At 45.8% G+C, this 22,727-nt stretch overlaps 1 long non-coding RNA gene and 1 other non-coding gene across 2 annotated transcripts; both read left to right on the top strand.

The window, feature by feature from the left end:
* Nucleotides 1-6,151: 6,151 nt before the first annotated feature.
* TRNAN-GUU lies at nucleotides 6,152-6,225 on the top strand. Its single transcript has one exon. It is a non-coding gene; the product is annotated as a tRNA-Asn (tRNA).
* Nucleotides 6,226-14,570: 8,345 nt separating this feature from the next.
* Nucleotides 14,571-22,632, top strand: LOC116551025. Its single transcript, XR_004268675.1, has 3 exons — nucleotides 14,571-14,813; nucleotides 19,460-19,728; nucleotides 21,899-22,632. It is a non-coding gene; the product is annotated as an uncharacterized LOC116551025 (long non-coding RNA).
* Nucleotides 22,633-22,727: the final 95 nt, after the last annotated feature.

The following is a 22,727-nucleotide window of genomic DNA, read 5'->3' as shown; positions in this document are numbered from 1 at the left end:
GTGAGGTGTTCAAATCTTTTACCTACTTTTAAATTGGGTTGTTCACTTTCTTATTACTGAGTTTGAAGAGTTCCTTCTTTATTTTAGACACAAGCACTTTATCAGATCTGTATTTTGCAAGTATTTTCGCGGATCCTGGGAACCAATGGCACTTCCAAGGTAGGGAAGGAATGAGGGCCAGGAAGCTCTAATCCGGGCGTTGGTGGTCATGGTGCTGTGAGGGGAGGAGGCAGTGGTGTCTCTTCCTGCTCCCTCAGAGTCAAGTAGAAATCCACGATGCTCCAGCCCAGTGAGGTGAGCAAGAGCCTGGGGTTTCGGATCAAACCTGTTCTCAGGTCCTGGGTTTAATCCGTACTCAGTATTCACCTTGGCCGAGTCATTTGTGGTGCTGGCATTTTCATCTCAGTTCCATCATCTGAGAGACATGAAAAATAATATCCACATTCAATCGTTGAAAACATTAATTAGTATAATTTCCAAAGAGCTAATTCAATAAAAATTGCTCAATGAATGTATGAATAGATGTTACCTAATTGTTATCTTTCTGGTAAATTAGCACTTAGGAAGTGATGTCACATGCATTGTTTTGTGTGGAAAAAGAGCAACTGTTAGGATCTCCACTTTCTAGGGACCCCTCTTCCTGTGTTTTCTTAGAAGTCTCTTGCCAGTTTTGTTCAACTCCGTCAACATCCGTTTTTAAGTCAATTTCCCCTCTCAAGCACTTCAGTAACAACCTATTAGGCACAGTCAGTAAAAGTGCAAATCCTGGGCCCACAAGTCAGTCTCCTGACACATCCAGCTACTTGCTTTGTTTTTTCTCCCCATTTTGAAATAAAACAATAAAGGGCAATAAACCTTCTCATGGAAAGTGTACAAATCTGTATCTTTATGCAACTCTATTCAGTTCATCATCTCCACTTATGTCCATGGCCATGTCCTCAGTTTCCTTCTCACAGGAATCCACTTCCACTCAGATTTCCTTAGAACCCTGAGTCGTGTTCATCCTTACTCTCCTTCCCGCTCAATGTCTCCTCCCGGATCCCCTGGGGCTCCCTGGTGCTCATCTGTCAGGTGGTGCCCTCAGCTGAGGAATGAGGGGAGCCCTGTCCTCAGGAGAAGGGAGGTCATGTGAGATAAGGAGCAGCACCTGGGTCTGTGGAAAGGACACATGGAAGGCGCTCAGTGAGTGTCAGGGGATGCATAGCCCCTGACACGTGCCGTGATAACTCGAGTATTGAAACTGCTTTCTTTGCTTGTGTCTCTTTTGCTTCCCCATGGATTCCCACACTCCCAGTCAGGACTCAGCCCTGCTGGCTCCAACACTCTCATCTGCTGGCTTTCCCAGGAATCCAGAGCACTGACCTGGCTCCAGGAAATAGGACAGGGTGAATGCCTTATGTTTCATTCTCTTTACCTGGTGACTTCTCCCTGCTGTCTAATAGAGCATTTGCTCCCTACCACACCTTCTTGCTCTCATTCGTCTTATTTTTCTACATATTTTTCCAATTTCGATGGACCAGATTATAATGTTAGTGATTATAAAGTTAACTCAACCTCTTCCATATCCCTATGTAATGCTTTCAGTAGAATTTTATATATAAATATATGCATTTATGTCATTTGTCATATATATTATATATATTTGGCATGTATTTTTAATGAAATGTGTGTATATGCAGTATGCATATCTGGATAATAGTCTCATAAATATCCCATATTCAGTCTTCCCAATTCTTTTCTCTCATATGTTCATTTAGTGTTGATTTTCCTGTTGTTTAGAAGCCCCTCCCTCCCAAAACACAGCCTGTGTTCAGTGTGATTTCCTTGCCTTGGCCTTGTCTACCTGGAAGCTATTTGTGTTTACTAATCCAGTTTCTTCGATATGTTTATCAATTGGGATCACCTTTCCCTCCTGGCAAACTTGTCATTACTGGGTGACGCATGAAAAATCAACAATATAGAAAAGACCAAAATGTCTTTCTCAGCAGGACGTGATGTTACATTTATTCGTCACTTTTACTGAGACTGTCTGTGAAGGTTAATTCTGGGATAATTTGACTGTGCCAGGGGGTGCCCAGATGCTTGGTTAGACATTATTTCTCACTGTGTCTCTGAGGGTGTTTCTGGATGTGATTGACATTTGAATCCGTAAACTGAGTAAAGCAGATTGCCTTCCCTGGTGTGCATGGGCCTCATCCAGCCCACAGAAGGCTCGAATTGAATGAAAGGCTAAGAAAGAAGTCTGTCTGTTTCATTGCATTTGAGCTGGGACATCAGTCTTCTGTCTTGGGCCTTGGACTTGGCGGTGAACTATATTTGACTCTCCTGGGTCTACAGCTTACTCAATGTAGACCTTGGACTTCTCTGATTCCATAATCACATGAGCCAATGTAAATCTCTCTCTCTCTCTCTCTCTCTGTCTGTCTCTGTGTGTGGGTGTGTCCTGCTCGTTTTCTTTCTCTGGAGAACCAGACTAATATATGCCAGTTGCCAGTCTTTGTCTCTATGCTTTTTAAAGGTATAAAATAAATAAATAAAACAAAACCCTGCAGCGTTCTCAAAGAAAAACCACAAAAGAAATGAATTCTGAGAGGTTTTACAGTGAGACATTCAGGTGTGAGGAAAACATGAAAAGCACTATGCTAGAGAAAGCAAACGCTATTGAGAATGTTGCACAAACACAAATTACACATCAGCAGGTAGGTTTGACACTCAGGGTGGGCACATTTTATGTTAAGTGTACTTTTGGTGGAATTTAAGATGAATCTAGGACTTTCATGATGGATGTATCTATGTGTGTGTGTGTAGACATATATATACACACACAATATACACACATACAGATACATATATATTATATATATGGAGAGAGAGAGTGTGTCTTGCTATCTTGTCCTGGCTGGTCTCCAACTCTGGGCCTCAATCAATCCTCCCATCTCCCCCTCCCAAAGTGTCCAGATTACAAATCTGAGCCACCTCACCAAGCCCATTTTAATATTTTAAATTTAGTTCAACAATTGTGGAAGACAGTGCAGTAATTTCTCAAGGATCTAGAACCAGAAATCCCATGTGACCCAGCAATCCTATTACTGGGTACATACCCAAGGATTATAAATCATTCTACTCTAAAGACACGTGCACATGTGTGTTTATTGCAGGACTCTTCAATAGCAAAGACTTGGAACCAACCCAAACGCCCATCAGTGATAGAATGGATAAAGAAAACGTGGCACATATACACCATGGAATACTATGCAGCCATAAAAAAGAATGAGTTCATGTCCTTTGTGGGGAATGGATAAAGCTGGAAGCTATCATTCTCAGCAAATTGATGCAAGAACAGAAAACCACACGTTGCATGTTCTCACTCATAAATGCAAGTTGAAAAATGAGAACGCGTAAACACAGGGAGGGGAACATCACACACCAGGGCCTGTTGGGGGGTAGAGAGCAAAAGGAGAGCTAGCATTAGGACAAACACCTAATGTAGATGATGGGTTGATGGGTGCAGCAAACCACCATAGCACATGTATAGGTACATGTAATAAACCTGCATGTTCTGCACATGTATCCCAGAACTTAAAGAATAATAAAGAAAAAAATTGTGAATTTAAATACATATTCCAAAAATTACATAACAAGTTTAGGACGCCTTCTTTATGCCAGTTTTACAAAAACAGAATGGCATATCGATGACAAGATGTCAAAGTGGCAACATCCTAAAGTAGTGGAAGAGAAAAAAGTTATTTTGGAATTCTATGCCACAATGAAAAAACTTTCAAAAACATGACTGAAGTAAAGACATTCAAAGACATACAAAAAATGAGGCCAGGCACAGTGACTCAGGCCTGTAATCCCAGCACTTTGGGAATCAGGTGGATCGCTTGAGGTCAGGGAGTCAGAGACCAGCCTGGCCAGCATGGCAAAGCCTTGCCTCTACTAAAAATACAAAAATTAGCCAGGTGTGGTGGCACACACCTAAAATCCCAGGAGGCTTAACCATGAGAATCACTTGAACCCAGGAGATGGAGGTTGCGGTGAGCTGAGATCATGCCACTGCACTTCAGCCTGGACGATGGAGCAAAACTCCATCTAAAAAAAAAGAAAATACAAATAGGAAACCCATTTGGGACCCTTGCTCTGCACGAGGGAGCTTTTCTCTTTCTTTCACCTATTAAACTTCTGCTCTTAAACTAAAAAGAAAATACAAATAAAAATAAAGGCATAAAAATACATGAAAGCATTCACTGACCCACACTACAAAAAAGGCTAAAGAAGTCCTCTAGGCCCCGGATAAGGATACCAGACAGAAATCTGGACCTCCACAAAGAAATATAGATGACTGAAAATCGCTATGTGAGTATTTTGATGTTGGGGTTTACAACATGTCTAAAATCAAATGACATGACAACGCTAGCATAAAGGTCAGAAGCAGAGGTATAATGTCACTTGATGGCAGACTATCAAGATGTAGTCCAGAAACCCTAAAGCCATCACTGACATAACAAAAGAAAGGATTATAGCTAATAAGCCAAAATAGGAAAAAAAATGGACTGATATAAAAACCATGTGATCGCTGTGCTGAAACAACTGCTCTCCAGGCCCCTCCCCATCAAAGCACACCAGTGACCAGTGAGAAGTGAACAAGAATGATGTGTGCGGCATTGTTTGTAATCCTAAAGTAATAGAACCAACGCAGTTTCAACGATAATGGAAAGCGCTTTATTTATTTAACAAACACAAGCAATCGAACACACAAACAGTGGAAGGAAGTCCTTTTGCCTAAAGGAATGCAGAGGGTCATGAGATGCTACCCCTGCAAGGATTTCAGGGTTCGCAGATACTTAGTTTTGCTCTAGTTCTTCTGGAAGATCTTATGCCTGGGAGCTACAGGTTCTCGCATTTGGGCTCTTTCAGGTCCTGTCTCTGTTTTCCCCTCAATTCCTCTCCATTCTGCTGCAATAAAAAAATTAAATCTCACCGCCAGTGCCTCTGCACGAGCCTTTTAGGAGGTCTGGTTGTCGGGGCCACCGCTCCCCGGCTTCTTTCCCTGCTTTTCCCTTTCCCCGCTCCCGACATCCCGCCCTATGACCTGACCCCAACCCAGCTGTGCCCCCGGGCTCCACCGCGCAGAAGGTGCCCTGGAGGCCCTGCTCTTTGCTCGCCCTGCGGAGTGCCCAGAAATCAACCTGAATAAACGCTTTATAAACGGAATTTCCATAGAAAAACCTCTCATGACTTCCATTCTCAAGGCTCTTAAAACGGAAGCTAGCCGGGCTCGGTGGCTCACGCCTGTAATCCCAGCACTTTGGGAGGCCGAGGCGGGTGGATCACGAGGTCAAGAGATCGAGACCATCCTGGTCAACATAGTGAAACCCCGTCTCTGCTGAAAATACAAAAAATTAGCTGGGCATGGTGGCGCGTGCCTGTAATCCCAGCTACTCAGGAGGTTGAGGCAGGATAATTGCCTGAACCCAGGAGGCGGAGGTTGCGGTGAGCCGAGATCGCGCCATTGCACTCCAGCCTGGGTAACAAGGGTGGAACTCCGTCTCAAAAAACAAACAAACAAACAAAACAAAACAAAAAAACGGAAGCTAAACGCGACTATGCATTCATTCGACAAGTCCTAGTTGTGCGCCCTGCTGAGTGCAGGACCCTGCTCCCCGCGAGGGGACCCACGAACGACCCTCACCACATCCCTGCCCTGGTGGAGACCCCGTGCGGGACACCGGATCGGAAGACAGCAGTGGAAGCTCCGCAGCGCCCAGAAAGCGACTGGGCAGGGTGGGCACAGGCTTCCTCACCGGGTGAAGTCGGCGCAAGGAACGGAAGAGCCATCCCGGGAGCCCGCCGGGCGCTCAGCTTCCCTTCGACCCCCAGGTGGCTCCGCCCGGGTCGCGGACCGCAGTGTTTCCGGGGGCTTCTGAAGCAGCGGCGGGGCAGGGCGGGCGAAGGCCATTCCGCTGTCCTCTGCCTCCAGAATCTCCCAATGCGCGGGTGTCCTAAGGGACCAGCGGACTCCCCGCTCTAATCTCTCCAGGTTCCCCAGATCTTGCTCGCCGTCCTGCTGGGGCAGCCCTGAGGCTGAAAGGGATGCGGGATGTTTGGTGAGTGGCCCTGCCTATAGCACCCAGTGGAACCACCAGCACCTGTCTCTGTGGCGCAATTGGTTAGCGCATTCGGCTGTTAACCGAAAGGCTGGTGGTTCGAGCCCACCCAGAGACGCCTCCTCTAACTTTTAGAGGGCTCATGTATTATCAATCACTAGAGAATCTCCCATTTCTTCCCATAGTCCTAACTCCAAAAGGCTGGTGGTTCTGGGCTAGCCAGGGATATGCCCATTTCAGGGAGGGTTTTCTCTTCTCAGGATTCTAGTCACAGTTAACAGGGATCACTGTCAGGGGCCACCCCCTCCCCGCCCCCCGCAGATCCAATTCTGACAGATCATCTCCTGAAATGTCAGGTTGTCTTGTGCCTGTGTACAAGAAACAGAGACCAAACGAGTCCCTCTTGTGTGATAAAATCCTTATGCTTCCCCTCATGGACTGGGATGGGTTATATACCAGCCTCTTTTTTTTTTCATTTTTAACAGGAAGCTTAGAGAAGTGTCCTGTCCCCAGGATGTGCCTAGATTTACATAATGTGACCAGTAGAGTCATTCATCATCATAATCCTCTCCATCATTTTTGAAAACAGCATTTTTCCCTCAGTTTGTGCATGATTTATTTAACCCTTTTCAAAATGTGTTTGAAATGAGATTGGCTTCATGGTGTTGGGATTTTGAAGAATCCTGCAATCAACATTCTCGTACACATCTCTTTGGCCACTGATATTCCTATAGCGTAGAGAACTGGATGTGCCACCGCCATGTTACAGGCTTTTTAATTTTTATTTTTAGTTTTTGTCGCAGGATCTCATTCTGTCTCTCAGGCTGGAGTGCAGTGGCCCCATCATGTCTCACTGCAGTCTCGACTTCCCAGGCTCAAGCCATCCTCCCATCTCTCAGCCTTCCCAGTAACTGGGACTACAGGCATGCGCCATCATGCCCTGCTAATTTTTGTATGTTTTGAAGAGAAGAGACTTCACCATGTGGCACAGGCTGGTCTCCAAACTCCTGGGCTGAAGCAGCTCCAAGGCCTCAGAAAATGCCAGGATTTACAGGCATGAGCCACTGCATTGAGCCTTGTAAACACCTCTAACTTCAGCACATTTAGCAAATTTATCTTCTGGGGGAGAGGTACTAAATCATATTCCAATTTATTTCTCAACTCTAATACTGTCCCTTTCTTCATTTACTTGCTGGCACAACAAACTTTCTTCTCCCTCCCCATCTTTTTTTAGAGTAGGTCTCACTCTGTCACCCAGTGTGGAGTGCAGTGGTGTGATCTCAGCTCACTGCAACCTCCACTCCCTGGGCTCCAGTGATCCTCACACCTCAGCCTCCATAGCAGCTGGATCTATTGGCATGCACCACCACATTCAGTTTTTTTGTTTTTTTGTTTGTTTGTTTGTTTTTGTAGAGATAGGGTCTTGCTTTGTTGCCCATGTTGGTCTCTAACTCCTGGGCTCAACAGATCCATCTGCCTTGGCCTCCCAAAGTGCTGAGATTTCAGGTGTGAGCCATTGTGCTTGGCCATGTGCCCAGGATATTCTCATAGGGGCTAGGTGGCTTCGTGGCTTAAGTAAGGGGACGATACAACAGAAGGACATGGAGGACATCACACACAGATATTCTGTGGCACAGGATGGACAGGTAAACTTCCAAGACGTTTCATTTGATTTTTGAGACAAGGTCTCGTTCTGTTGCCAAGGCAGCCATGCAGTGACACAGTCATAGTGGAGCATGATCATGGCTCACTGCAGCCTCAACCTCCCCGGGCTCACGTGAGCCTCCCCACCTCAGCCTCCTGAGTAGCTGGGACTGCCAGCATACACCAAAGCTGGCTGGCTAATTTTTGTATCTTTTTGTAGAGATGGGGTTTCAACATGTTGCCCGGGCTGCTCTCCAACTGAGCTCAAGCAATCCACCTGCCTCTGACTCCCAAAGTGCTGCTATTACAGTTGTGAGTTACTGTGCCCAGCATATCACTGTTTCCTGTGGTGACCAAGTCACATGGGTCCAGAGAAGACAGATCACAGTGACCTCTTTGATAGCCTTCTGCCAAGTCGCTTATCCAAAGGGAGCAAAATCACAATGGTCCCAGATATTTTTTCTCCTGCCTATTCCACTTTTCTTTCTAAATTTTGATTTTACTTTTGTTTGCTGAAAACAATCTAATGCCAGCTCCCCCTTCTATATTAATGAAGAATTCACATGCAGGTAAGTGTCTCTGAATTATTCACTGACTGATTTATTTCAGAGGCTATGTCCATAAAAATCAGCCCACCTGAGAAACATCATTGGAGCCAACAGAATCCTGCACCTAACAGGCCCCTGTTACAGACCTGGATCCTTAGTTCTACTGGGTCTTGTTCCATTTCCTGCTGCTCAGCACACAGAAAGCCATTCATTGAGACATTGAGTATTGCTGAGGAAGAACGCTTTAATCCCAGCTGCTTGGGAGGCTGAGGTAGGAGAATGGCTTGAGCCTGGGAGGCAGAGGTTGCAGTGAGCCGATATCGAGCCATTGCACTCCAGCCTGGCTGACAGAGTGAGACTCTGTCTCAAAAAGGGAGAGAAAAAGAGAATACAATAGTGTAACCATTCTTAAACACTGTCTGATAGTTTCCAATACAGTGAAAAATACACCTACTTCCTGACCCAGCCATTCCATTACTAGGCTTATACTCAACAGAAGCGAAGACACAGGTCCAAAAAAAGGCCCTTAGTAGAATATTTGTAAACACCTTATTCACAATCGCCAAGACTAGAAACAGCCCAATTGTCAACTGTAGTGTATTCACAGGTTAGAATACACTCATCAATAACACCAAAAACCTGAGATTCATGCCATATAATGGAAGCATCTCATAACCATCGTTGCATTAAAAAAAACAAAACAAACAAACAAAAAAACAGGCAAACCAGTATACTCCTTTACGTGATTTCAAGAAGAAGCAAAAGTAAGTCACAGAGATGGAAATCAGAAGGGTGACTGCCTAAGTGGGGATGGGGTGAGGACTGACTGGAAAGGGGCTCTAATGACTTTTTGGGCTGGTGACAATGTCCCATAACTTTGATCTAGGTGACAGTCTCTTTTGTCAAAATGCACTGGGCCGCGAAGTTAAGATTAGCACACTTTGGTCTGTGTGGATTATACTTCAGTCATTTACTGATAGCAAATAAAGAAGTAAAAACAAAATTAAAAATTGGGGTTGGGGAATGTAATTAAGTTTAGATTTTATTATATTCTTTAGGTTTCACTTAAAATACCCGGTTGGAGTGTGAACTCTCATCTTCTCTTGTTCGTTTCTGTTTTGGCCTGAAAAGGCCCTAAGGAGGTTTGAAATATCTGAGCTAAAGAAAAAGGTATGGCCACATCATGTCATCAGTAAAAGATTCCAATAAGTCCGACTGAGAGGGAGCTCCTCCCATTTTGGGAATTGCACTTGCTCAGAGAGGGCAAAAGTCTACCCTTTCAAGATGACGCCACTCGGAGCGCAGAGTACCGGTTCCTTCTATTCCTGCCACTACAGAGAGCTCCGAAGCCACAGGAAAGTTGTAACCTCTCTAGTCACAGGTAAATGGTGCAGCCCAGGCTGACATTGGAGGCCAAAGGGAAAGAAGAGCCCTACACCCTAGAAGGGACACTGCAGTGACTCCGATTCGAGCAGAGTTTGCTGCGGCCACAGCACAGAGTAGCAACCACAATGCCATCAGGGTGAGCCAAGGGAGCTGAAGCGCCGGACTCCTTTAAACTTAATGTAGGGCTGCTTCCGTTTTGGAGATCAAAGGGTCCTCCTAGATTTCGTTTTTTCTCGGTGTCTCTCCATTTTTCCCCACTCTGCTGTAATAAAAACACTTCTCATCTCTCCCTGGTGCAGTCCTCACCGCTGCACAAAGCTACTGCGAAGTTTTGTCTCCTGGGTCCAGCCTCTACCGACTTCCTGGCCCTCCTCCTGGCAATTCCCTGTTGGACCCACCCCCAGCCCAGCTCCCAGCCTCCTGCCCCAGGCACTCACCCCAAAACAGTGCAGCTGAGCCCCTCAGCTCCACTGCACCAAGTGGCAGGGCCCCTCTCTTGCCACTGGCCCCTAGAGGGCCTCGCCCCTTGCCCTCTTGTGGGGATGCGGAGAAATCAATCGGAATCGAGGCTTTTTAAAAAGTACTTCCCCTTGACGACCAGTCTGGGCGACCTGGTGAAATCCTGTCTGTACAAAAAATACAAAAATTAGCCAGGCGTGGTGGCGCGCCTGTTGTACCAGCCATCTGGGGGCTGAAGCCAGAAGATCGCTTGGCCCCAGGAGGTCGAGGCTGGTCCAGGCTGCAGTGAGCTGCCTTTGCAGCACTGCACTCCAGCCTGGGTGACCAAGTGACACTCCGTCTCCAAAACAAAACAAAACCCCCATGGAAAAACAGTTCGTGATTTCTATTTTCAGGATTCTTCAAAGGACTGAAAGCAAAAGGTGAGGATGGATTCCTTCTACAAGTCCTAGTCGTGGGCCCTGGTGAGTGCACACCCTGCTCCTCGTGAGAAGACCCACCAGCGACCCTCACCCCCATCCCTGCCCTGGTGGAGCCCGCGAGCTGGGCGCAGAATCCGAAGACAGCAGCAGAAGCTCCGTAGTGGCCCAGAAAGCCACTGAGCAGGGCGGGCACAGGCTCCCTGTGCTTAAAAAATTTTTTGTAGAGCAAAAAATGGGAAGAGCTAACCCTGGAGCCCAGGTGGCATTCACCTTCTCTTGGGCCCCCAGGCGGCTCGGGGCAGTCGGGGTCGGGGGCGTTTCCGGGGGCTTCTGAAGCAGGCCAGGGGCAGGATGGGGTATGGTCATTCCGCTGTCCGCTGACTCCAGAATCTCCCAGCGCGGGTGTGCGATGTGACCGTAGCGAATCACAGTGTCTAATCTCCCCGGTTGTCCAAGGCTTAGCTCAGACGCCAGCGCTGGGGGGAGGGGAGGGCTGAAGATGGAAGGGATGAGGGTAGTTTGGTGAGTGTGCCCTCCCTAAAGCGTCCTGTACAACCTGTAGTCACGGTCTCTGTGGCGCAATGGGTTCGCGTGTTTGGCTGTTAACTGAAACTGAAAGGTTAGTGGTTCGAGCCCACCCAGAGATGCCTCGTGTTGTGTTTTAACCCGTTTTAATCAACCAGGTTAACCCGTTTCTGATGATATACAATCAACCGGGTTACTCATGGGACATTAATCCCGAGACACACATGTCCTCTTCCACAACTTCTTATGTCTGAGGCGGTGAGAAGGACCAACCGCCCCTTATACCTGTCACACTCAGGAATCCCAGAGACCTTAGACAGTAATTCATTTCTGGTGTGATAAAACTCTTTGCTGCCATGGAAGGCTTGGGCGAATAAGGTGCCTCAAGTTTTTCATTTATAATAATAGGAGACCTATTACAGCAGCATCCTATCCCCAGGATGTTCCTGGGTTTACCGATTGCTCTATCAATAACGTGACCAGTGGAATCAGTCATCATGCTGATCCTCGCCATGGTTTGTGAAAACAGCATTTCTTCTTCAGTTTGTGCATAATTTATTTAACCTTTTTCAAATGTTTTTGAAGGCTGGTCGCTGTGGCTCACGCCTGTAATCCCAGCATTTTGGGAGGCTGAGGCTGACGGATCACCTGAGGTAAGGAGTTCAAGACCAGACTGGCCAACATGGTGAATCCCCGTCTCTACTAAAAATACAAAAATTAGCAGGCATGGTGGTAGGCGCCTGTAATCCCTGCTACTCAGGAGGCTGAAGCAGGAGAATTGCTTGAACAGGGGAGGTTGAGGTTGCAGGGACCTGAGATCACACCATTGCACTCCAGCCTGGGGGACAAGAGTGAGACTTGGTTTCAAAAACATAAATGTTTTTGAAATGAGGTGGGTTTCATGGTTTTAGGATTACAAATGATGCTGCAGTCACCACCATTCTTGTACACATTTCTTTGGTCACTCGTGCAGGTATTTCTATAGTGTAGAGAACAGGATGTGCCATTTTTTCATTCCAGTATTAATTTAATGCTTCTAATTTGAATACATTCTACACATTTATCTTCCAAGGAAGTGGGACCAAATCATATTCCAATTTGTTTCCAAATTTTATCAATGTCTCTTTTGTCACTTACTTGCTGGCACAGCTAACTTTCTACACATCGATGTATGATATTCCACTGAGGGGAGAGGAGCCCTCCTGGCTTAACCGAGAGGGTGGACAACAGAAAGACATGGTAGACATCACACAGATACTCAGTGGCATACGATGAACTGCTAAGCTTTTAAGATATTTTTAAAGTCTTCCAACATCCGTAATTGTTTTCTGTGGTGACCAAGTCACATCGGTCTGGAGAAGATGGACCACAGTGACCTCTTTGAAAGCCGTCTGTCAGGTCGCTTATCCAAGGGGAGCAAAATCACAAAGGTCCCAGGTGATATTTTTCTTCTCCCCTTTCCGCTTCATAAATCTTGATTTTGCTTTTATTTGATGAAAAAAACTCATGCTCATTCTTCCTCCTATACATGGTAAATTAGCATGCAAATTATTATTCTTTGATAGATTTTTGCAGGGGTCATGTCCATATAAATTAGCCCATCTGAGATGCATTGTTGAAACCGAAGGAACCCTGCACCCAGCCTTGTGCAGACCTGGACCCTTGGAGCTATTAGCTCATGTTCCTTCAGTTCTTCTATTGAATATCATCATAGAAATTGAGCTCTTTTGGCTTTTACCCACTACTATGGCTGTAGCACAATTTCCCTCTCTCTCTCTCTCTCTCTCTCTCTCTCTATTTTTGTATCATGATTTTCTTCCATCAGTGGCATCAGTGTGGGTTTCTGGTTTTGATGTTATAGAGTGAACTTCTGGGATCATTTTATGACTATGTAACAGTCGGTATTAAATTCTTCTGAGGATGAAAATTTGTATTTTACCCAGGTTTTCCTTAGTATAAAAATGAGGTTACTAAGAGCATTTTTGGTAGAAGTCTTGTTGGACGTAATGTTCATGCAATGTGATAGGAGTAAGGGACCACCATAGGGAGGTGAGAAGGTGCTTCTCAGAGGTGGAGACTATTATTGTTGTCAGAGGGATGAGTGTTGGAAGAACTTTCAGGCACAGAGGAAAGCATGAGCGACAGCTCTGTGGCAGCCAGGAATCTGGTAAATAGGGAATAAAAGAGGCCAGTTTGGCTGGAGCAGAGAGAGCAGGATGGAATTGGTCTGAGCAGTGAGAAGAGATGGAGAGGTGGGCAAAGCGTCTGGCCTTTCAGGGTTGGATAGTTAGGAAGTTCTGTCTAGGAAAATGGGAAGGTGTTTTTAAGTGGTTTAGGCTGGGAAGTGGCAGGGTCACATTATATTGTGAAAAAGCTACTCTGCTTGTTGTGTTGAGATTAGAGAGGCGATAAGGGGGATGTGTGTAAACCGCGAGAAGACTAGGTCAGTAGTCCTCCACCCCCACTCCCCAGGTGAAGGTAGCCCAGACTAGCGTGGTGATGGAGGAGACAGAGGAGGACAGACTGAAGGAAATTTTGCACGGTAAAAACCAGTAGGATTTTTACCTGGTGGATAAAAATCAGGGCGCTGATGGATGGAATATAGGAGAGGAGAGGTAGATTATCAGGGCTATATCATAGTTTTCTTATACACGATGGATTCAATTGCAATGAAACTGTTAATTGAAATTGACTTTAAATAATGGCACAACCTAAAGTTATGCAAACATGTGCCTTAGATAAAATTTCAAGTTTTTAAAGTTTTTGGCTGTGTGGACAGCATGGCTTTACTTCCTATCTCTTGGTATCTCTTAATATTAAAAAAAGGTTTTCCCCTCACACCTGTAATCCAAGTACTTTGAAGTACAAGCCGGGTGGATCACCTGAGGTCGGGAGTTCAAGACCAGCCAGACCAACATGGTGAAACCCCGTCTTTAAACAAAAAAAAAAAGAAAAGAAAAGAGAAGAAAAAGAAAATGAAAATAAATAAAAACAAGTGTTTCTCTTTCTGAAAGGCTTATTTTAGTGGAAGTCAATCTGCAAAATCTATTATAAATTTAAATTAGAAAATAACTACAAGTGCCATTGACACGTTCATTATTGTTTTGAGAGTGACCTAAGGCCACCTCTGGGGGATCTGGGGACTGCCTTCTGAAGCCTGCCCGGCTGCACCGGGTGCCCTGGCCTGGGGCAGCGCCAAGACCTACAGTCCTAGGAGCAGGTTCGCTCCAGCCGGCAGGGGCTGTGTCTCCTGCCTCTTTAATCTGGAGGGGCGGTTTCGGTTGCCGGGAAATCACCGATTTTCAGGATTCGGGGCTGGTGCTTCGAAAGAGAGGCAGAGGGGAGGGAGGGATTTCCCCTTTCTTGCTTCACTGGGTCCATCCCCCTAGCGCCCCCTAACAAGGTTCTGCCCTTGAGGTGGAGGGGCCCTTTAAGGCCCGCGCATGCGCGTTAGGCTCCCAGCCGGCCTGCCGGGAGGAGCCCGCGGGCCGCCGGAGGGGCTGGCGGCGGCTGAGACGGCGGTCCCGGGGTAGGTGCGGGTCCCTGGGCGCCTGAGTTTCTGAGTGAGCGCGATGCATGTTTAAAAGCCAGGAGGGCGATCCGCGGAGCCAGGAGCAGGCGGAGGCCCTGCAGGGCGGCTGCCCTCTCCGTGGGACGTTAACGTTTCGGGTGAAGTCCACCAGCGTTTCCGAGGGGAGGGCGCCCCCCAGGTCGGGCGGACGGTGAGTCTTGGACACGTGGGTGCACAACTGGGTCGGCGCGCGGGGATACAGCAAGCTTTGCTGCGGAGCGGGGTGGGAGCGCCGCCCTGCCCGGGCCTGTTCCTGCGCTCTTCGCCCGCCGCTGCCGCCCCCCGCCCTCTGGGGGGAGCGGGGTAAGAAACTCGCGGGCGGGGCTTCCTGTGGCCTCCCAGGGGGTGCAGGGACGGGCAGCTTTGGGGGCAGGTCCTTGTAAATCCTGTGGGGGACGCTGACCCTGCGCCCCACCTTCGAGGCCAGAAATCGGTTCCCTCTGGAGACCTGCGGGGCGAGACTGCTCTGGCCCCTGACTTGCAAAGTTGGCCACGGGGATTCCGCGCCTGGCGCTGTCTCCAGGCTGGTGGCGAGCAAGCCAGGTGTGCCGGGTCCAGGATGCACTAGAGGAGCGTGTGCAGCAGTCAGTGAATCACCTCAGGACTAACGGGGCAAGCTCAAATTAATCGCAGCATTTCCAGTAGGTTGGATTGTGGTGTTGCTGTTTGCCCTCAAAAGAGCTGCTGTGGTTTCCCTGTGTCTGTCTGTCTGTCTTTGGGGCTTCTTGGATCATCTCATTTGGCATCCTCTCACAGAAGAGTCAAGCCGGACTTTTGGAATGGTTTCCTCCCTTTCCTCCTGTCTTTTGCTGGTAAAGCTGCTTCCGACAGGAAGTCTTTTCCTGCAGTGCCATCTTTTCTTTGGGTTACAGTGTTGTCCATCCTTTCTTTGCCGAAGGAATGACTCGCAGAGCTTGACCAAGTTAAAGTGATCTGCTGGTAGTTTTTAAGTCTCTGTTCTGAGCTGATATGCGTTAGTTGCTTTCTTTTTGTTTTTAAATTTTACTGGTAAAATTTCACCAGTGAACCAGAAGTAGTTTTTTTCTATTCTAAAATGCCAGCTTTAAGATTTCTGAGAACTTTTTGTCCAAGAAATTTTTGAAAAGTTACTGAAGTCTACAGAAGAAGCTCACAATTTTAAATGTGCGAGTGGTCCGGGCATGGTGGATCACACCTGTAATCCCAGCACTTCCGGAAGTCATGGTGGTCAGACCACTTGAGTCCAGCAGTTCCAGACCAGCCTGGGCAATGTGGCAAAACCCCATCTCTACAAAAATACAAAAATTAGCTGTGTGTGGTGGTGTGTGCCTGTAGTCCTAGCTACCTGGGAGGCTGAGGTGGGAGGATCACCAGAGCCCAGGAGGTTGAGATTGCAGGGAGCCGTGATCATGCCATTGCACTCTGGCCTGGATGGCAGAGGCTGGGAGTGGAGGCTCATGCCTGTAACCCCAGCATTTTCAGAGACTGAGGCGGGTGGCTCACCTGAGGTCAGAAGTTTGAGACCAGCCTGGCCAACATGGTGAAACCCCTTCTCTTAAAAAAAAAAAAGAAAAAAGTATGGGTAATGAATTTTTACTAAGTGAACTACCACAGATCAAGAAATAGAACATTACTAACTTGGGGTATATATGTAGGAGTGGCATTGTTGGCTTTAGAGGTATATGAATGATAAAACTTCAGTACCAGATATTGTTGAACATTTTCCCAAAGTGGTTGTACCATTTAACAGGGAATATTCCAGTTACTCCACATCCTTGCTGATGCTTGTCAGTTAAAAATTATTTTGCCATTCGAGTAGAGGTGCTATAATAGATCAGTGTGGTTTCATTTTGCATTTTCCTGGTATTGAGATTGAGTATTTTTTAGTGCCATTTATATATCTTCTTTTGTGAAGTGCCTGTTAAATCTTTGTATCCTGTTTTCATTGATATGCTTGTTTTTCTGTTGATTTGTAATACTTTATTCTGGATATGTGTCCTTTCTAGGATATAAATGTAACATATGTATTACATTTCTCTTTTTTCAAACGGTAGCTTGCCTTTTCACTCTTTTAATGGTGTTTTTACATGAATGGAGATTCTCTAATTGTTTTCTTTCTTTTTGAGACAGGATCTCACTCTGTTGTCCAGGCCGGAGTGCCGTGGCACAATCATAGCTCAGTGCAACCTGGACCTCCCAAGGCTCAGATGAGCCTCCTGCCTCAGCCCCCAAGTAGCTGGGACCTACAGGGGAGCACCATTATGCTCAACTCTTTTTTATGTTTTTAGAAGAGATGAGGTTTTGCCATGTTGCATAGGCTGGTCTGGAATTCCTCAGCTTAAGTGATACACCTGCCTTGGCCTCCCAAAGTATTGGGATTACAGGCGTGAGCCACTGCACCCAGGCTGAGTTTCTTAAATTTAATAAAATTATACTTTATCAATCTTTTCCTTTATGGTTACTTCTTTTTGTGTCCTGTTCAAAAAACCAATGCCTAACCTAAGAATACAAACACATTTTTCTGTGTTAACCTTATAGCAATTTTATTTTAGTTTATGCATTTATTTTTCAGACAAGGTCTCACTGTACTGCCCAGGCTGGAGTGTGGTGGCATGATCTCAGCTCACTGCAACCTCTACCTCCTGGCTCAAGTGATCCTCCCACCTCAGCCTCCTGAATAGCTGTGACTATAGGCATGTGCCGCCATTGTCTAGCTAATTTTTTTATTTTTTGTAGAGATGAGGATTCAACATATTTCCCAGGTTAGTCTCAATCTCTTGGGCTCAAGTAGTCTGCCCACTTCAGCCTCCCAGTGTGCTGGGATTTCAAGCATGAGCCACCCCACGTGGCTATGATTCACTTTTTACTACATGGATGTGACTGCTTGATGCAGCACCATATATTGAAAAGACCGTTCTTGCCCTTCTGCACTGTATGGCACTTTGTTTTCATAAATTGGATGGCTGTATGGTCATCTGATGTATGAAATTAGTGTGGGTCCCTTTCTGGACCAACTTGGGCAACATAGTGGGATCCTGTCTCTACAAAATAAAAGTAAATAAATAAATGATTTTTAAAAGGTGGGTAGAGCAGATGGAGTCATAGGTGATAATTTATAAATGATTGTCAATTTCTTGGCTACATACAGGTGTCGGTAAGTCAGATGTGTTGGGCGTTCAGGCAAAATGTATTAAGTCAATTATATGGTGTTCAGAATGATGGCTAGATGTTCATTGTGACTTGAATTAATGTTATTTGAGCCTAACAGAGCTACAGTTTGGACTCTTTTATTTGTCTTTTTGAAGTTTTTACAATCCTCCTGTCAAGGCAGTAACTCTGTTATACTTAATTGTTCTTAAGTGTACTTAATTACCAGGAAAACTTTATGGATCATACCTAAATAAGTGTTAAGCCATTTAAAGAACTGATGTAATATGATGTAGACAATAGTATTCTACATAATAGTTTCAGGACTACATTGATTAAATTGTTTCTTTTTCCTTTAAAAATTTTTTTTCTTGAGACAGGGTCTCCCTCTGTTGCCCAGCAGGCTGGAGTGCAGTGGTGCAGTGGTGTGACTATGGCTCACTGTAGCTTTGAGCTCTCAGGCTTAAGCAGTCCTCCCACCTCAGCCTCCTTAGTAGCGGGACTACAGGCAATCACCACCATGCCCAGCTCATTTTTTATCTTTTGTATACAGGCTCTTCCTTCCTATGGTGTCCAGACTGGTTTCAAACTCCTGGGCTCAAACGATCCTCCCACCTGAGCATCCCAAAGTGTTGGGGTTACAGGCGTGAGCCGTCACACTTGACCATTTTAGTTTTAGTAATTTTAATATTTTTCTAGTTTAAAGCATTTACTAAAATCTATTATTTGTGAATGTAGTATTATTGTTATGATTATTTTGTATGTGCTTAATTTCATTTTCAGTATAAGCTCTTGGAAATTAGAAATCTTATCCCTTATTCACTACTGTATTCTCAGTACTTGACCTTGCCTGGTATGAAACAGGATATTGAATAAATATTTGTTAGATGAATGAGTGAATGAACATACTGATACCACATTCAACAATTCTCCAAGCATCACAGCATTCACCATTTAACAAATAAACTAGCTTGTATAGAGCAGAGGCACAGTCAACCTGCCGTAAAAGGAAATGTCAGTGAAAATAAACCTTTGTATCTGTAGCTGCTAAGATTTGGGGGCTTTTGTTACTGCAGCATAAACTAGCAAAGCTCAGTGAGACGGCAGACAGAATATACATATAGAAATAGGCCAGATAGACCAGTAGATGAGATTCCAAAGATAGCTCAGTCAGCATTAACTAACCACACCCACACTCTCTTAATTTCCTGCAGAAAGAATGGAATTCCTGTTCACTAAGATCTGCCTCAAATAGTACTTTGTGAAAAGTAAGCACTTTCTCTGGCTACTCAAGTAATTAGTCAGGACTCTTTTTTCCCAGCCCCCAGGTTGGAGTGTGGTGGTGCCATCATAGCTCAATGTAACCTCTAACTCAAGGCTCAAGGAATCCTCCTGCCTCAGCCCCCAGAGTAGCTGAGACTATAAGTGTGGGTCACCATGGTCCGCTAATTTTTATTTTTTATTTGCAGAGACAGGGTCTTACTGTGTTGCCCAGGCTGGTCAGGACTGTTGATGGCATGTGACAGAAACCAGCCAGCTCTAGTTCCCCACCACCTTTCACTCTACGCCTTTCTGCATCTTCCCAGTCTCAATAAGTGTCACTTCCATCCTTCAAGTTGCCCAAGCCCTGAATCTCAATGTTAACCTTGATTTCTCTCTTTTATCTCATAGCCAATATGAAGGCGAATCATGTTCAGACCCAGGTGAAGTTTCCTGCTGACCCAGGCTCTCACCAGCAGATTCCCCTAACTGTCCTCCTGAGGGTGTCTGGAGTTTCAGCGCTGTGTGCTCTTGGGCTCCAGGCTGGGGCACCACTGACTCCTGCTGTCCAGGGCTTTTAGTGACTCTCCAAGGCACTGATGTAGAATCTTCCCCATTTGATGCACCAAGAGCAGCCTCACATGGCGTGGGCTGACCTGAAGAGCTGCCAGGTCCAACAGGTAAAAATCATGAGGTGAGAGAGTCCTCTATCTATTATGACTCAGATGAGAAGGGAAGAGTCCATAGGCCCTGAACATCGCAGCCATTGGCACCATGTGCCGCCCATGACCTGCAGCGCATGGTCAGGTGGAAGTTATTTGACTTCAGGAGAGGACAGTGTTCTCTTCAGGCCTTTTCCTCAGTGGCTGGATCTGCGTCCCTCTCCTCTCTCTTCCCCTCTCACCACCCAGTCTCCGTCCCCGTTTCTCTCTCTCTTTCCACCTTGCTGTTCCCTTTCACCTGCTTTCTCCTCTTCAACTTTCATGGCTCACCCCCTCCCTGTTCACCCGCATTTCCCAGGCTAAGGCCCCTGCACTGTCCTATGTGGGGAGATGTGTCTGGATTTAGGCGGTGCCCTCTAGATGTGCCCAGGATGGGGAAACATGGCTCAGCTGCCAGTATAATGGTTTCAGAGAGCGACCACTCTTGAAGGCCTTTCAATCTCCCATTCTGGAATCGTGTAGGACTTAAAATTGATGGGCCACTGTGGAATTCTTGGTTCCTCAGGATCTTGTGGTGGACGCCTCCTTTCACTGAGCATTCACAGGGTGGTTATTAGGTGCCAGGCCCTGCTCTGGGCTAGGGGCACCATAATGAGTAAATATCAGGTCACTACCCCATGGAACCCACCAGTGCAGGCATCGAGAGGGGGAGAAAGAAAGCAGCGTGGCCTGTTTGTGTCCTTCTCACGTGGTCACCTGCCAGGTCCTGGGGGAGTGGGAGGAGAGAAGCCCAGTGAGAAAGGCAAATGGACGATGTCAGACCCAGGGGCTAAGACCCCCACCTGCAGCCGGGTAGCTTCTGGAGTTGGATAAGGAGCAGCAGGGGAGGTCGTGGCCTGGTGTTCTAGAGTTCACTGTCCCATCTCATTCCTGTGGGTGCCAGAACTTGTCTAAAGGGAGGACTCAGTGTCTCTGGAAACAGCAGGCAGAGACAGTGTTTCAGAAAAGGATGAAGGAATTGCACATCATGGAAACAATATGGTTTTACAGTAGTGCATCTCTAATAACTAGTTAGCGTGTTCCTGTTAATGGAAAATATTGGTGATGTAAGTTCCCCTCGATCTTCTCATTGTTGTGTAAGTTCATTTGTTCCCCCCTCCCTCCCCTCTTTCCTCCCTCCCCTCCTTCCTCCCTCCCCTCCCTCCTTCCTTCCTTCCTTCCATGTCTTTCTTTTCCTTCCTTCCTTCCTCCCTCCCTCCCTTCCTCCCTCCCTCCCTTCCTCCCTCCCTCCCTTCCGTCCTCTTTTCTTTTTCTTTCTCTCTCTCTCACTCTTTCTTTCTTTTCTTTCATTTAAACTTTTTTGAATAGACCACACTGTACTGAAACCTACATTATTTACCCAAATCTCTGGAGTGACTTCTGTCTTTCAGGCAGGGAGGTCATCCTGCATCCCTCAGCCCCTCCCAGCCTCCTTCTCCTTTGATTTGTGGGTACCCCTGGGGCAGCTGCTGAGTCTCAGTGGTTTCTAGTCTTCATTATGTTCTGCCCACCTGGACGGTTTGTTCCTGTCCTTACCAGAGGCCTACACTGTCTAGATCACTGAGGCAGCTTCCGCCTAACTGATCTGCTATCTGTATTCCGACGGCACCCCAGCGATAGAGGCAAAAGGCACAGGCATTGAAATCTCCAACTGCTGTGACTCTAGGTCGGTGCACTTCCATGCCAAGTACTAATCACACAATAACAGGATGCCACCAAAACCTGATTCGGGCCTGCTTGCTGCCTCCTAATTTCAAAAAACTTAATAGACATTATTTTTTAGAACAGTTCTAGGTTTACAGATAAATTGAGTAGATAGTACAGAGAGTTCTCCTAGGCTCCCCTGACTTCCAGCACACAATTTCCCTTTTAGTATGTTGTATTAGTGTGGTCCATCTGTTACAATTGATCAACCAATATTGATACATCATTATTAACTAAAGTTCATAGTTGACATTAGAGTTCATTCTTCAAGTTTTCACACATTATGAGTTTTGGCAATTACATAATGTCATAAATCCCCAATACAGCATCATGCAAAATAGTTTCACTGCTGAAGATTCCCTGCGCTTCACCATTTCAGGCCTCCTCTCCTCCACCCCTGACAACCACTCATCATTTCACTGTTTCTGTCTTTTTGACTGTTCAGGAATGTCCTACAGTTGGAATCATAAAATATATAGGTTTCCCAACTGGCTTCTTGCTCACATGATGGACTTAAACTTCCTCCATGTCTTTTTTGTGGCTCGATGGCTCATTTTAAAAAATCACTGAATTAGATTTCATGGCATGGCTACAACACAGTTTGTTTATTCCTTCACTTGCTGAAAGACACCTTGGGTCTTCCAAGTTTTCACACTGATGAATAAAATTGCTGTAAGTACTTATGTGCAGGATTTTGAGTGCACTTCAGTTTTCCAAAGTGACTGTACCACTTTGATTTTCACTAACTATGGAGAGTTCTAGCTGCTCCTCATCTTTGACTGCATTTGGTGTGTTTACTTTCTGCATGTTAGCCATTCTAATAGGTTTGCAGAGACAGCACATTGTTTTAATGTGCAATTCCCTAACGACAGATGATTTTGAGAATCTTTTTTATATGCTTATGTGCCATCTGCATATTTTATTGGTGATGTGCTCAGATCTGTCACCTATTTTTATTATTTTTTTGACTTGTGGGTGTTTAGTTCTCAGAATTCTTCATCTATTTTGGACAGCAGTGTTTTATCAGATTATTTTGTAAATATTTTCTGCCAGTCTTTGACTTGCTTTTTCCATTATCTTCACAGTGTCTTTCACAGAGCAGAAGTTTTTCATTTTCATGAGGCTCAACTTTATTTTTTTCATTCGTGGATTGTGCTTTTCTCCTATATGATCTCCTAGGATTCTTACGGTTTTGTACCTTACGTTTAGGTGTAAGATTCATTTTATGAAGGGCATAACATGCACAGCTAGATTGATTGATTGATTGATTTTGC

This window comes from Sapajus apella, unplaced genomic scaffold (genome assembly GCF_009761245.1).
Source record: "Sapajus apella isolate SASKATOON/1434 unplaced genomic scaffold, GSC_monkey_1.0 scaffold8, whole genome shotgun sequence".
NCBI classification, from domain to species: Eukaryota; Metazoa; Chordata; class Mammalia; order Primates; family Cebidae; genus Sapajus; species Sapajus apella.
This window is presented reverse-complemented; position numbering and strand designations above follow the sequence as displayed.